Genomic DNA, 13,466 nt, shown 5'->3' with positions numbered 1-13,466 from the left:
TATCACCTAAAGTTGAATTTCTATTTTTGGAGATACTTATCTCTTAATAGAACTATCCTTGTCTTCTTATTTCTTTTAGGATTTTTGGAGCTAATATTTTTATTCTAACACTTTCCTAATGTTTCTAGCCTTATTGTCTCACTATTCTCTAAGTACTCTCTCTTTCCTTATTGAAACCTATATTAAAAGAGACACATACATACATGGCTTGGGAGGGACCTTGCATTAAGAGAAATCTTAGATAAATTTATTCTTATGCATGATAAATTTAAATGATAAAAGAGGAATTTTCATGACATTTGGAATTCATCAATTAAATGGTAAAAGTAGAATTCTTGGTATATTTGGAATATTGAATATTTTTATTTAATTTAAAGAGGAATTTTAGATAGATTTATTTTATGATAAAAGAGAAATTCCCATGACAATTGGATTTCACTCATTAAATGAGAAAAAGAGGAATTTTAAGCTTATTCAAAAAAATGGATACTTAAATTTAGTTAGAAGAAGAATTTTTATGATATTTAAGTAAAGAAAGATTTGACTTAATTTTTGGTGGCAAAAGAGAAAATTTTACCATAATTCCACCTAGAGAATTAGAGTGGACAAATTAAATTGGTAGAAGAATATCTTTGGATATTTTATGTGGTTAAATCACCAAAGTGGTTTTTACCCAAAATTAGATAAAATGGAAGAAGAGTATTTTCATTAAAATCCGATATTCTCATATAAAACCATTTTTAAATCTATTATGGTTAAGAAGGAATGAAATTCACATAGATGAAAATGCCTTATGGTTAGAAGTTCAGTAGATGTTTATCTGAAGAAAGTCCTTTTGGAATCAAAACTAGGACTAAACCGAATGATTTTGGTAGTAGACCACAAGAGCGACGGTCAGTAAACCTACTTGTCCATCTCTCGATCTGAATCAAGCAAACAACTCATGACCAATTTCAGTTCCTAAATACAAAGAATAGACTACCAGTTTTCCATTGACCGAATTCACCAAGAAACTAGTTAGACAATCAGTCAAATGATGGGTAGATTACCCTGATGAGAGATCAAGGATTCTCATAACGAAATTATGGATTAAGGAAAAAGGGTTTCGTGGAACCAATCTCAAACTGGGAATTTTACTTGCATAGAACCCCTGTTTTCATTTAAAGGACTATTTTACGCGCCAGAATGCTGAAAGAAGCATTTGGCATGTGTCTATCTAAGAGGAGGCTCGTTGAAATGGCTGGCGGGGAGTCGTCAACAAGGGACGTCGCACGCGGAAAAGCTTGTCGAGGTCTTGACCAGCCTCGGTATGGTTAAAATGGTACGCTTCCGGTACGATGGGCGAGGACCGACGAAGTGGTCCCTGAGTGAAGTGCTAGGGCACCTAAGTAGGATCCTAAAGGGTTTTGACTAGGTGATGCACGGGCTCGCAGTTGCTAGGACACCCATGCGTGCGTCGAGGAATATTTTGATGGACTAAAAAGAAGAACTTTGTGAATCAAATTTTGATATTGGATCTCGTTGGTTGGCTAGTTGGTCTTTAACAAAGAGTCCAGATGACATATTTTGTAATACAATGGACTCAAAATTTTGGAGGATGGTGCTCAGTAATACTATGATTTTCATTGAAGGATTGTTTTAAATCCAATCGAACTGTTATAATGGCAATTTCGTATTGGGTGTGTACGTGGTATGCCTATCTTAAATTTTGCATGAAATGCCGGCTAAGGGGACTGGGAAATCTTTTCCTCGGTACCCAAGCAAAACATAACCAAATCTTTATAAAGGAATCCCACCAATATAGTGGTTGGGTGGTTAGCTAACCCATGGGACGATTGGTAGACTAGATCGGAGAATTCCTGTGAAACAATTTAGATACGATTAGCTACGTTAGTTAGATGAAATCCTGAGAACACCCTTGTTCTGTGGAAGGGAATCAATGGATGTGCCTCGTTAAAGGAGGAAAAAAGCACTGATTCTATGGACCAAGTGCAAGTCTCTTCTTTGATCTAACCATGTGACTTTAGGTTTGGTCGGATCAGTTTAAATAGTTAAGACTTGACTCGTTAGATTAATTTCCCCGTTCGAAGATTTTCCCTGGAGGAATCGCTTGTGCCTTTCAGGCGAGGGAAGTTTATTTGGGCTCGGTTTTGGAGGAACCGTCAGGCTAGTCTCTCGTCCGGACATCCGTGGTGGGGACAAGGCCCCGAGTGTGGATCCCCGCCCCGTGCGAGAGGCTGGCGCCGCTTCCACCCACTAGCGCCCCTCGGAGGGGGCACCGCGGAGGGGGCGGGGGATCTCACACGTGGTATCAGAGCGTTGTTGAAGGCTAATAAGGAGAAATGAATTCTTATCAGAAATTGATTAAAAAAAACTCAGAAAGAGCATTTACATATTATATTTTCATTCCGTAAGCTTCATTAGTGAGAGAAGATTTTTAATCAAAGAAATTGATTTTATAGATGGAAGTTCCACACTTATCTGGTGTTCCCGACCTCACCCAGTCCACAAGACATGACTGCGTTCGCCTTCGAGCATCTCATCTCTTCTGCTAAAACTTGAATGAGTCGAGCCAGAATCTATATTTCCCTAACCCAACGGAGAGACGATAGCACAAGTGGTTTGCAGGGCAGTATGTCCACGCCTCTTGCGACCAGCGTGCGATGCTGAGGTAGAATCTCTCATTGACCATGATTCTGATGAAGCTGAAAGTGATACATGGTGTTATTTTATATCACCCGACACCTCGGAATTTCAGACTTTCATGCCACATCTACAGACTCCTTAGTCGCTTTATCCCTAAGGAGAAGATAGTAGCTCCCTTGGCAGTAAGGGAACATCTGTATTAGGGCATGTCTATAGCCCAGTACCATCGTCTTATGCGTCTCTCGAGGAGATTTTGACTTCTGGAGCTCTATGTACATATTGCAACCTTTTTATAAATAAGGAAATGTTTTGTGGAAAAATTCCCTATTGGTGATTGATTATGTGACGAATTGATAAGCAAAATCTATTACCGGACATATGTCATAGATCTCCAATAAGATCATTTATCTTGTTTAAGAAATTATTTTCCAAACCTCTTAAGTCTTAGGATCTCGTGGACGATATCAAAATAAAAATTTAATAATATATCATTTTTTTGACAGAATCATAAGGCGAGGGAACCGTGGCCATCAACCAGACCCTCTCACTACTGATGATGAAGAGCTTGACGCGGATGTTCACAAGGCTCTCCACAGAACTCAGCCAGGACCCTTCAAAGGTGAAGGGGAGAACCTGGGCAAGGCTGTGGAGAAATGGGTGGAAGCTATGGAAGAGTATTTTGACGTTTCAAGCTACAATGAGAGGAGCAAAATGGCTCTTACCAAGCTGAAAATTATGGAAACAGCCAAGGTGGCATGGAGAAAACATTGACACCAACCATCTGGACAAGAATACTCAATCCTGGAACGATCTTAAATCCTATTTAAGGAAGAGGTTTTGTCACCCCGGATTTTAGAAACCAAAATGAATGATTTTTTAGAGCTAAACCAGGGGAGCAAAACCATCGAGGAATATCACCAGGCTTTTGCTCTTCTACTCAAGTATTCACCATCTCTAGATGAAGAGCAACTTATGGCCAGGTTCATTTGGGGAATGAACGAACCCTTAGACACACTGGTCAAGAATGCCAAGCAAGTGTCCATGGCAAAAGCTGTTAGAATGGTGAAGAACTTCGCCAAAGCTTTCATTTGTAAAAAGTCTCGCCAAAGCTAGCTCCGTCATCCTTCAAGAGAGACACCAAGAAGTTCTTCCAACTTTTTGCCTCCAAAGAGACACCAAGGTCCCAACCAGAATCTGGAGATAGGAAGCTTCAGGAATGAAGGAAGACCTTTCCCTCGAAGTACTTTCTCAGGAACTCCGACTCTCTCAAGAATGTAAAGGGAAGAGCTTCTTCGAAGCGAGAACAGATGCTTCGGATGTCAAGGGTTTGGGCACCAGCTCAAGGATTTCCCATCTCCTTCTGTGGGCCAAGGAAGCCAGGGCCCCATAATTCAAAGGCAAACTCTTTCGTATCAGTCCAACCAGGGTCCCTCGTGCCAAAATTTGGGTCTCCCGCACCAAAATCAGAGTAACCCAAGAAGAGTGCCAGCTCAGCCTGCAACCTCCATACAAAGCAGTCTCCAAACTCCCTCCCAGAATTGGAACAACCAAAGAGAGAGAGTTCCAACTCAAACTACAGTAGCTAGAGCAGTCACACTATAGCTGAGGAAGTGGAGGAAAAAAAAGGACAGATCTATGCAGCAATAGAGCATCAGGGAAATAACCGTCAATTCTTAGTCCTCCAGACTCCAGCAGAGTACCAGAGTTAGAAATTCAAGCTTTTGATTCTTTCATGCAGTACTCATTCTTTTATTTCCCCAGGATGTCTGTGCGTAAATTAGTCCTAAATCAAAAATCAGGGAAACCTATGCAAGTGGAATTAGCCAGTGGAAAGATTCTTTTCACACACCTTGAGACTGACCTTATTCAGTTTAGCCTAGATGGAAATTTAATAGAATGCCAGTTCTCATAGTCCTACCCTTGGGAGTCTACGATGGAATCCTTGGAATGGATTGGCTCCGTAAGAATCAAGCTGACATTCATTGTCACAAAGGAACCATCTCTTTCCTTGACCTTCAAGGGAATAGAGTTCAAGGAACTGGAATTTTTGGATCCCCAGTGCTGCAATTAGTCAAGGATTCTAAATTGTTAAAAAAAAGGACTCAGAAAGAGGCAAGTAGTTTATGTCGTTAAGATGAATCCGGTAGACAAATGCAAGGCTAAAGAACCAGAGTGGTTAACTGAGTATGCCGATGTATTTCCTGAAGAGCTGACTGAGATGCCTCCGTGTAGCGAAGTAGATCATGAAATCGAGTTAACCCTCAGAGCTCAGCCAGTAGCCCAGCGTGCATACAAAATGCCAGTTCCTGAAGCCATAGAACTGAAGGAGCAGTTAAGACAACTGTTAGAGAAGGGATTCATCAGACCCAGTGTCTCACCTTGGGGTGCACCCGTTCTCTTTCAAAAGAAGAAAGATGGAACATTGGACTCTGTATTGACTACAGAGGATTGAATCAATTAACAATTAAAAATAAGTATCCTATTCCTAGTATTGATGAACTTTTGGATTGGTTAAGTGGGACCCAGATGTTCACAAAGATAGATCTCAAATCTGGGTACTACCAGATCAGAATCAAGGAGCAGGACATCCCGAAGATAGCATTCAATACTCACTATGGGCATTATGAATTCACAGCCATGCCTTTTGGATTGACTAATGTCCCCGACGACGTTTAATCATCTTATGCAAGATATTCTTAGAGAATACTTGGATGATTTTGTTCTTGTCTTCTTTGATGATATCTTGGTATACTCAAAGAATGCTACAAATCATGAAGATCATGTGCGCAATGTCCTGGAAATCCTAAGGAAACACCAACTCTTTGCAAAAAAGAGCAAGTGTTCTTTCTCTATTGACCAGGTGGAATACTTGGGATTCATAGTGTCAAAAGATGGGATTTCTCCTGACCCTGCAAAGATCCAAGCAATCGTAGAATGGCCAGAACCCAAGACAGTAAAGGAAGTCAGAGGATTCCTAGGATTAACCGGATGGTATAGGATCTTTATACCCAAGTATGCTCAGATAGCATCCCCTTTAACTAACCTTCTCAAGAAGAGTACACTTTTTTAATGGATTGCAATGTGTCAGAGTGCCTTTGACAAGCTGAAAACAGCCTTAGTAACCAACCCTGTCCTTAAGTTGCCAGATTTTACCAAACCCTTTGAGGTGGTTACTGATGCCAGTGGGGTTGCCTTAGGCGGTGCTCTTATGCAGGAAGGTCATGCAGTGGCCTATGAGTCCATAAAACTCAGAACACATGAGAGAAATTATGCCGTCCATGACTTGGAGTTACTCTCAGTAGTTTATGCTCTGAAGTTGTGGGAGACATTATCTTTTGGGACAAAGGTTCACCTTGATGACAGATCATCAAAGTCTGAAGTGGATCTTCACCCAAAGGGATCTCAACACGCGTCGAAGGAGATGGATGCGTCAAAGGAGATGGATGCAGACCCTGCAGGAATTCGATTTTAAAATTAAGTATCGGCCGGGGAAAGAAAATGTGGTGGCATATGCGCTCAACAGAAAAGCCGCCTTGCTTGCAATTACAGTGGTGTAAAATCCATTGATCAGTGAAGCAAAGGAGAAAATCATGCAATTCTTTGCCCCTATTGCTACCCTTCTGATGCAAGAAAGCAAGACTCCTCAGGAAATGAGTCGAGTTCTTGGGTACAAATTGGATGAAGGATGCATGTATTATAATAATCGGCTACGCATTCCCAACGATGAGGGAATAAAGGGGAGAATTCTGAGAGAAGCCCATAATAGCCTGATAGCTAGAGATCCAGGGTTTATAAAAACCTATATGTCTGTGAAGAAAAGCTTCTTCTAATGGCCAAGACTCAAAAAGGATGTACTTGATCATGTGCGGAAATGCTTAATGTGTCAGAGAGTCAAGGCAAAGAGAGTCAAGATGCCAGGAAAACCGCAGCCTCTAGACATTCCTCTGATGAAGTGGGAATGTATCAGTATGGACTTTGTCACTGCATTACCTTCAGTGCAATCATGGTTACAACTCCATTTTTGTGGTAGTTGACAGACTAACCAAAGTTGCCCATCTGATTCCAGTGAAAGAAACATACACTACAGTGGATGTTGTGAGAGTTTTCCTTAAAAAGAGATCTTCAGATTGCATGGCTTACCCAGGAGGATAGTAAGACTTGACAGAGATCCCAAATTCACATTGAAATTTTGGACTGCATTCTTCGAAGCAGTAGGAACTTTCTTGGATCCCAGCACAGTCTATCACCCCGAAACAAATGGCCAGACTGAAAGAGTGAATCAGGTAATAGAAGATATCCTTTGGTCATGCTACGGCAAGGAACCCAAGAAGTGGTTAAGTCATTTGCATCTGGTTGAATTTTCTTACAATGCTTCTTATTATCGAAGCATTGGGATGAGTCCTTTCAAAGCTTTGTATGGACAAGATTGCCTTACACTGTTGACTTGGTCCGACCCATTAATCAGAGTCGAAATGTCCAGACAAATGCTTGATGGCATGGACCAGCAAATGCAATCAATCCGTAAAGATATAAAGGCAGCCCAAGATAGGTAAAAGCAATATGCAGATAAAAAGAGATCAGAGAGAGAGTTTGAAGAATCAAATATGGTCTTCATTCGAGTACGAACAAAAAGAAGTTCCTTATCTTTAGGAAAGTACAAGAAACTCTCTCCCAGATACTGTGGGCCGTATGCTGTTATAAAGAAAGTGGGCGATCTAGCCTATAAACTTCTTTTGCCTCCCCATCTCAAGGTACATAATGTATTCCACGTCAGTTTGCTTAAGAAATATGTACCCAGTCCGAGTCACATGCTTGATGATGAACAATTGATTTCTCCGACAAAAGGCCAAACAGCACTCCAACCTGAAGAAATCCTTGACGTTCGGGAGGAGAAGATTCTTAGGACCAGAGTCCTCATAGAATTTTTAGTAAAGTGGAAGTTCTTCCCTCTAGAAGAACCCACCTGGGAGAAAGAAGAAGAGTTGGCGAAAGATTACCCCCACTTTACGAGATGAGGACATCTCGCATTTTTCAAGTGAGTGAGAATATAAGATTCCTCCTCCAGCAGCGTGAATAATGAATAAGCCTTTACTTCAATACCCTGTAATCCTGTTCTGAATACAAGAAAATATTATTCTTCCTTGTTTTTGTCTAGAGAGAGAAGAAAAATTCTAGAGAGTGATAATTCAATATTGAGATATTTTTGGATATAAAAATTCTACAAATATCAAAAATATTTTTTCCTAAAACAAAATTTTAAAATAAATTTACCAAGGTGCATCAGGAATCAAATAAAAATGATTTAAAAGACCTTAGCCTAAGGCTCAAGATTTTCAGAAATTTTTGGATTATGGTCCAATTAAGGTTCCTATGGGCCAATAGGATTAATCCAAGTGTTGAGATGAGATAAATCTAATGAATAAAAAAAATACACAAAAATGAGTAAATACTCACATAAGATGAAGAGTTAACTGAGTACAAGGTTTATTAGTTAAAAATTACGAGATATTACTAAAAAATGAGATATTTTAGTGAAATGATGAATTTTTGACACCTTGGTAAGGAGAGAGGGACATTTGAGGTAGGCACCTCCTTCACATGTGTGGAGGGTTTTTAATTCAAAAATATTAAGATAATTTTATCTCTCCTCTCTCCTGGAATCAAACTAAAACAAAATGAAAGCTAAACTGGTCTTAATCTTGTCCAAATTCAGCCAAACTGAACCTGAAAAATTCTAGCACTTAGTTGGACTCAATTAGTGGCCTCCCTCACCTATAAATAGACCCTCATTCTTTTGTATTCTCATCTGTGAACTAGACCATGCCAGTATTACATTAAAATAAGCATATTTTCTATTATCTCCTAAAAATCCTCTACAATTTGAAGAGATTAGAGCTTCTCTCTCTCTTCAACCTTCCTTGTAGCTTTCCTCTCAACATACTAACCAATTGATTGGTTGGGGAATTCTTCTAAGATAGAGAAGCAAGCAAATCAAGAGGTAAGATGTGATTTTATAGTTTTTTCTCTAATATTCTCAATGTTTTCACTTCTCAACCCCTCTCAAGCTTGAGAAGTTTCAAATGAATGGTTTTTCAACGCAAATTAAGCTTTCTAAAGAATTCTAATGAATAATCACAAAAAGTTTATATTTATGCTTTATTTAAGATTTTTTTTATGTATATCTCTCTCTCCCCAAAAGAATGGTCATTCCTATGACCAAATCTCTATTCAAATGATGCTTCTCATGGAAAATTCTCAATTCTAAAATCAAACTCTATGCTAGTTAAGCTAGAGGCTAAAGAAATGGCTTTTTTTAATGCTTCTAGGAGGCTAATAAAATCATAGTAAACTTATGATTAAATCCATAAATTGGATTTAGATCCAAATGATAGTTATTCTATCATATTCATATTACTAAGTCTTATGCTTTCCAAAATTATTAAAAATTATCAGTAATAGCATCGGAGCTATGGCAAAATTTTTAAAAATTATTACATAATTTATTTTTATGCATAATGTGAAAAGAGGAATTCCTACCATATTCTAGGATTAGTCATCCTATGCTAAAAGAATAATTCTCATCACATCCATGAAAAACTAGTTTTAATGTTTATACATAAATAATTAATTAGAGAAAAAAAGAAATTTTTAGTAAATCCATTCTTATGCAAAAAGAGGAATTCCCATGATAATGGAGATCCATGTATTTCAATGGAGAAAGAGAAAAATAAGTATATTAAAATAATAAATATTTTTATTTAAATTAAAGAGAAATTTTAGATAAATTATTTTTATGCATGAATAAATATAAATGATAAAAGAGAAATTTCCATCATATTTGAAATTCAATCATTTAAATGGTAAAAGTGGAATTCTTGTCATATTTAATTAATGGATATTTTTTTATTTTATTTAGAGAGAAATTTTAGTTAAACTTATTTTTATGCATGAGTAAATTTAAATGATAAAAGAGGAATTCCCATCATATTTGAAATTCAATCGTTTAAATGAAAAAGTGAAATTCTTATCATAATTGAATTAATGGATATTTTTATTAAATCTGAAGAGAAATTTTAGATAAATTATTTTTATGAATGAGAAAATTTAAATGATAAAAGAGAAATTTTCATCATATTTGAAATTCAATCATTTAAATAGTAGAAGTGAAATTCTTGGTATATTTAGAATAATGCATATTTTTATTTAATTTTAAGAGAAATCTAGATAAAGTTATTCTTATGCATGAGAAATTTAAATGATAAAAAAGAAATTTCCATGACATTTAAAATTCATCAATTAAATGGTAAAAGTGAAGTTCTTGGTATATTTGGAATATTGAATATATTTTTTAATTTAAAGAGAAATTTTAGATAGATTTATTTTATGATAAAAGAGAAATTCCCATGACAATTGGATTCACTCATTAAATGAGAAAAAGAGGAATTTTAAGCTTATTCAAAAAAATGGATAATTGTATTTAGTTAAAAGAAATTTTTTTATGATATTTAAGTAAAGAAAGATTTGACTTAATTTTTGGTGGCAAAAGAGAAAATTTTACCATAATTCCACCTAGAGAATTAGAGTGGACAAATTAAATTGATAAAAGAATATCTTTGGATATTTTATGTGGTTAAATCACCAAAGTGGTATTTACCCAAAATTAGATAAAATGGAAGAAGAGTATTTTCATTAAAATTCGATATTCTCATATAAAACCATTTCTTAATCTATTATGGTTAAGAAGGAATGAAATTCACATAGATGAAAATTCCTTACGGTTAGAAGTTCAGTAGATGTTTATCCGAAGAAAATCCTTGGAATCAAAACTAGGACTAAACCGAATGATTTTGGTTAGACCACGAGAGGGACGGTCAGTAAACCTACCGGTCCATCTCTCGATCTGAATCAAGCAAAAACCTCGTGACCAATTCCAGTTCCTAAATACAAAGAATAGACTACTAGTTTTCCATTGACCGAATTCACAAGAAACTAGTTGGACAATCAGTCAAATGATGGGTAGATTACCCTGATGAGAGATCAAGGATTCTCATAACGAAATTATGGATTAAGGAAAAAGGGTTTCGTGGAACCAATCTCAAACTGAAAACTTTACTTGCATAGAACCCCTGTTTTCATTTAAAGGAATGTTTTATGCCAGAAAGCTGGAGGAAGCATTTGGCATGTGTTTATCTAAGAGGAGGATCGTTAAAACAGCTGGTGGCGGAGAGTCGTCGAGGGACGTCGCTCACGGCAAAGCCTACTGAGATCTTGACCAGCCTCGGTATGGTTAAAATGGTGCGCTTCCTAACCGACGAAGCGGTCCCTGCGTGACGTGCTAGGACACCTAAGTAGGATCCTAGAGGGTTCTGACCAGGTGATGCATGGGCTCGCGGTCGCTACACCCACGCGTGCATCGACAAAGATTCTGATGGAAGGACTTTGTGAATCAAATTTTGATATTGGATCTCGTTGGTTGGCCAGCTGGTCCTCAACGGAGAGTCCAGATGACATATTTTGTAATACAATGGACTCAAAATTTTGGAGGATGGTGATCAGTAATACTATGATTTTCATTGAAGGATTGTTTTAAAGCCAACCGAATCTATTATAATGGCAATTTCATATTGGGTGTGTACGTGGTATGCCTACCTTAAATTTTGCATGAAACGCCAGCTAGGGGACCTGGGAACTCTTTTCCTCGGTACTCGGGCAAAACATAACCAAATCTTTATTAAAGAAATCCCACCAATACAGTGGTTGGGTGGTTGGCTAACCCATGGGCCGGTTGGCTGGATCGGAGGATTCCTGCGAAATAATTTAGATACGATTAGTTACGTTAGTTAGATTAAATCTTGAGAAGACCCTTGTTCTATGAGAGCGAATTAGCGGGGGGGATGTGCCTTGTTAAAGGAGGAAAAAAGCACTGATTCTATGGACCAAGTGCATTCTCTTCTTTGATCTGACCATGTGACTTCAGGTTCGGTCGGATTAGTTAAAATAGTTAAGACTTGACTCGTTAGATTAATTCCCCCATTTGAAGATTTTCCCTGGAGGAATCTCCCGCGCCTTCCGGGCAAGGAAAGTTTTTTCGAGCTCGGTTTCGGGGAGGAACCACTGGGCTAGTCTCTCGTTCGGACATCCGTGTGGGCGAGGCCCCGAGTGTGGATCCCCGCCCCGCGCGAGAGGCTGATGCCTCTTCCACCGCCAGCACCCTTGGAGAGGGCACCGCCGCGGAGGGGACGGGGGATCTCACAATACCTACAACGTGCTGAGCCTTGAATCGCTATTGAATACCAGCTGTAGTCACATGGACTGAGCCTTAGATCAACCAAGGTCATGAAGTCGCCTGCACACTCTACAAGTTTGATCCGCCGAGTAAGCTAAGTGACGTGCTATCTGTGATGTGCTTGAGGAAGCTAAGTGACATGTTGTTTGTGATGCGCCTAAGCCGCCTACCTCCTTGTCTCGCAGACATGCCCGACGAGCAGCACGCGATTGGGCATGGCGACGGTAAGGCTACTTTTCTTCTAGACATAGTAGTAAAGTAGTCGCTCACTCTTTTGAACATCTACTAGATGGAGGTAGAATTGCTGATAAATGTGTAAGCCATCTTTTTAAAAAAATAGTGAAATGAGTTGAGCCTGAAGAATGCGATGATGTTTGAGATGTCTAACAACACAACTGCCCACACACTATGATGAAACCCATGCTGTATGCTGCTTTTACTATGCCAATGTAACGTCAATGAAGAGAATACACTACAAGGAAAAGCGATCGTAGGGGTGCCTATAGACGCGTTTTGACAACGCTGTGGTTTAAAATGTTACGAGCGCGTTTATAAGAGCGTCTAAAAGCGCATCTATAGACATGTCTATATAAGCGCATCTATAATGATATAGATGCGCTTATAGATGCCTCTATAGATGCACCTATAGACACATATATAGACAAGCCTATAGACGCTAGCTATAGACGCCTTTATAAATGCACATATAGACGGTTGTATACACGCGCTCTGGAATTTTAAAAAAATCTAGAGAGCTGCCTGTGCAGATGTACAGCTGCATTTTCTGCACATGCATGCAGCTACATTTTTTGCACATGCATGCAGCTACATTTTCTGCACAGGCAGCTCTTTGATTTAAGGTACAAAAACAAACCTACAAAACAAAACCCCAGCACCCAAGGGTGCAATAATAATAGAGGAAAGAGAGGAAAGATAGAAAAGCACTTACCTCTGTTTCGTGATGTTGAAAGAGAGGATTAGAGGACCTACAAAACCAACAAAAGGAAGTCTTCGGAGGGTACGATTGCACCCAAAGCACAAGGAGCTTGTGCCCCCATAATTGTAAACAAAAAATGTACACCCATATTTAGATTTCAAATAGTTCATCTTAATTAGCTTGTTCATGTTAACATCAATCATCATTTAAAGGTTTGTCAAAGCAATCACTCTCGGGTCTAATCCGATATAGAATGTGTTAGTTAAAATTGAACGGATTTAAAGAGATGAAGACCGGTGAGATCGAGGACACATGACCGGCCGGAACCTAGTGACCTTCAGTCCCAATCTATTTACTCAATTTTCCATAATGTTCCAAGTAGCATAGAATCTCTGTTATGTTGCATTCAGGTTTGATGCCAAACCTCCCGTACAGGGAATTCATTTGTATCAATTTGTGCAGAGAAGACATGACCTAGTCTCCTTTCTTTTTGGCTTCCTTCCTTTCCCCATAAATCTCCAGCACGAATTCGGAGAATGGGCTTTCTATCTTCTCGAATAAATACCCATACCTAAGTTCAACTTTATACCCTATTTG

This window comes from Cibotium barometz, chromosome 20 (genome assembly GCF_041138505.1).
Source record: "Cibotium barometz isolate CiBa-2024 chromosome 20, ASM4113850v1, whole genome shotgun sequence".
Taxonomy (NCBI): domain Eukaryota; kingdom Viridiplantae; phylum Streptophyta; class Polypodiopsida; order Cyatheales; family Cibotiaceae; genus Cibotium; species Cibotium barometz.
This window is presented reverse-complemented; position numbering follows the sequence as displayed.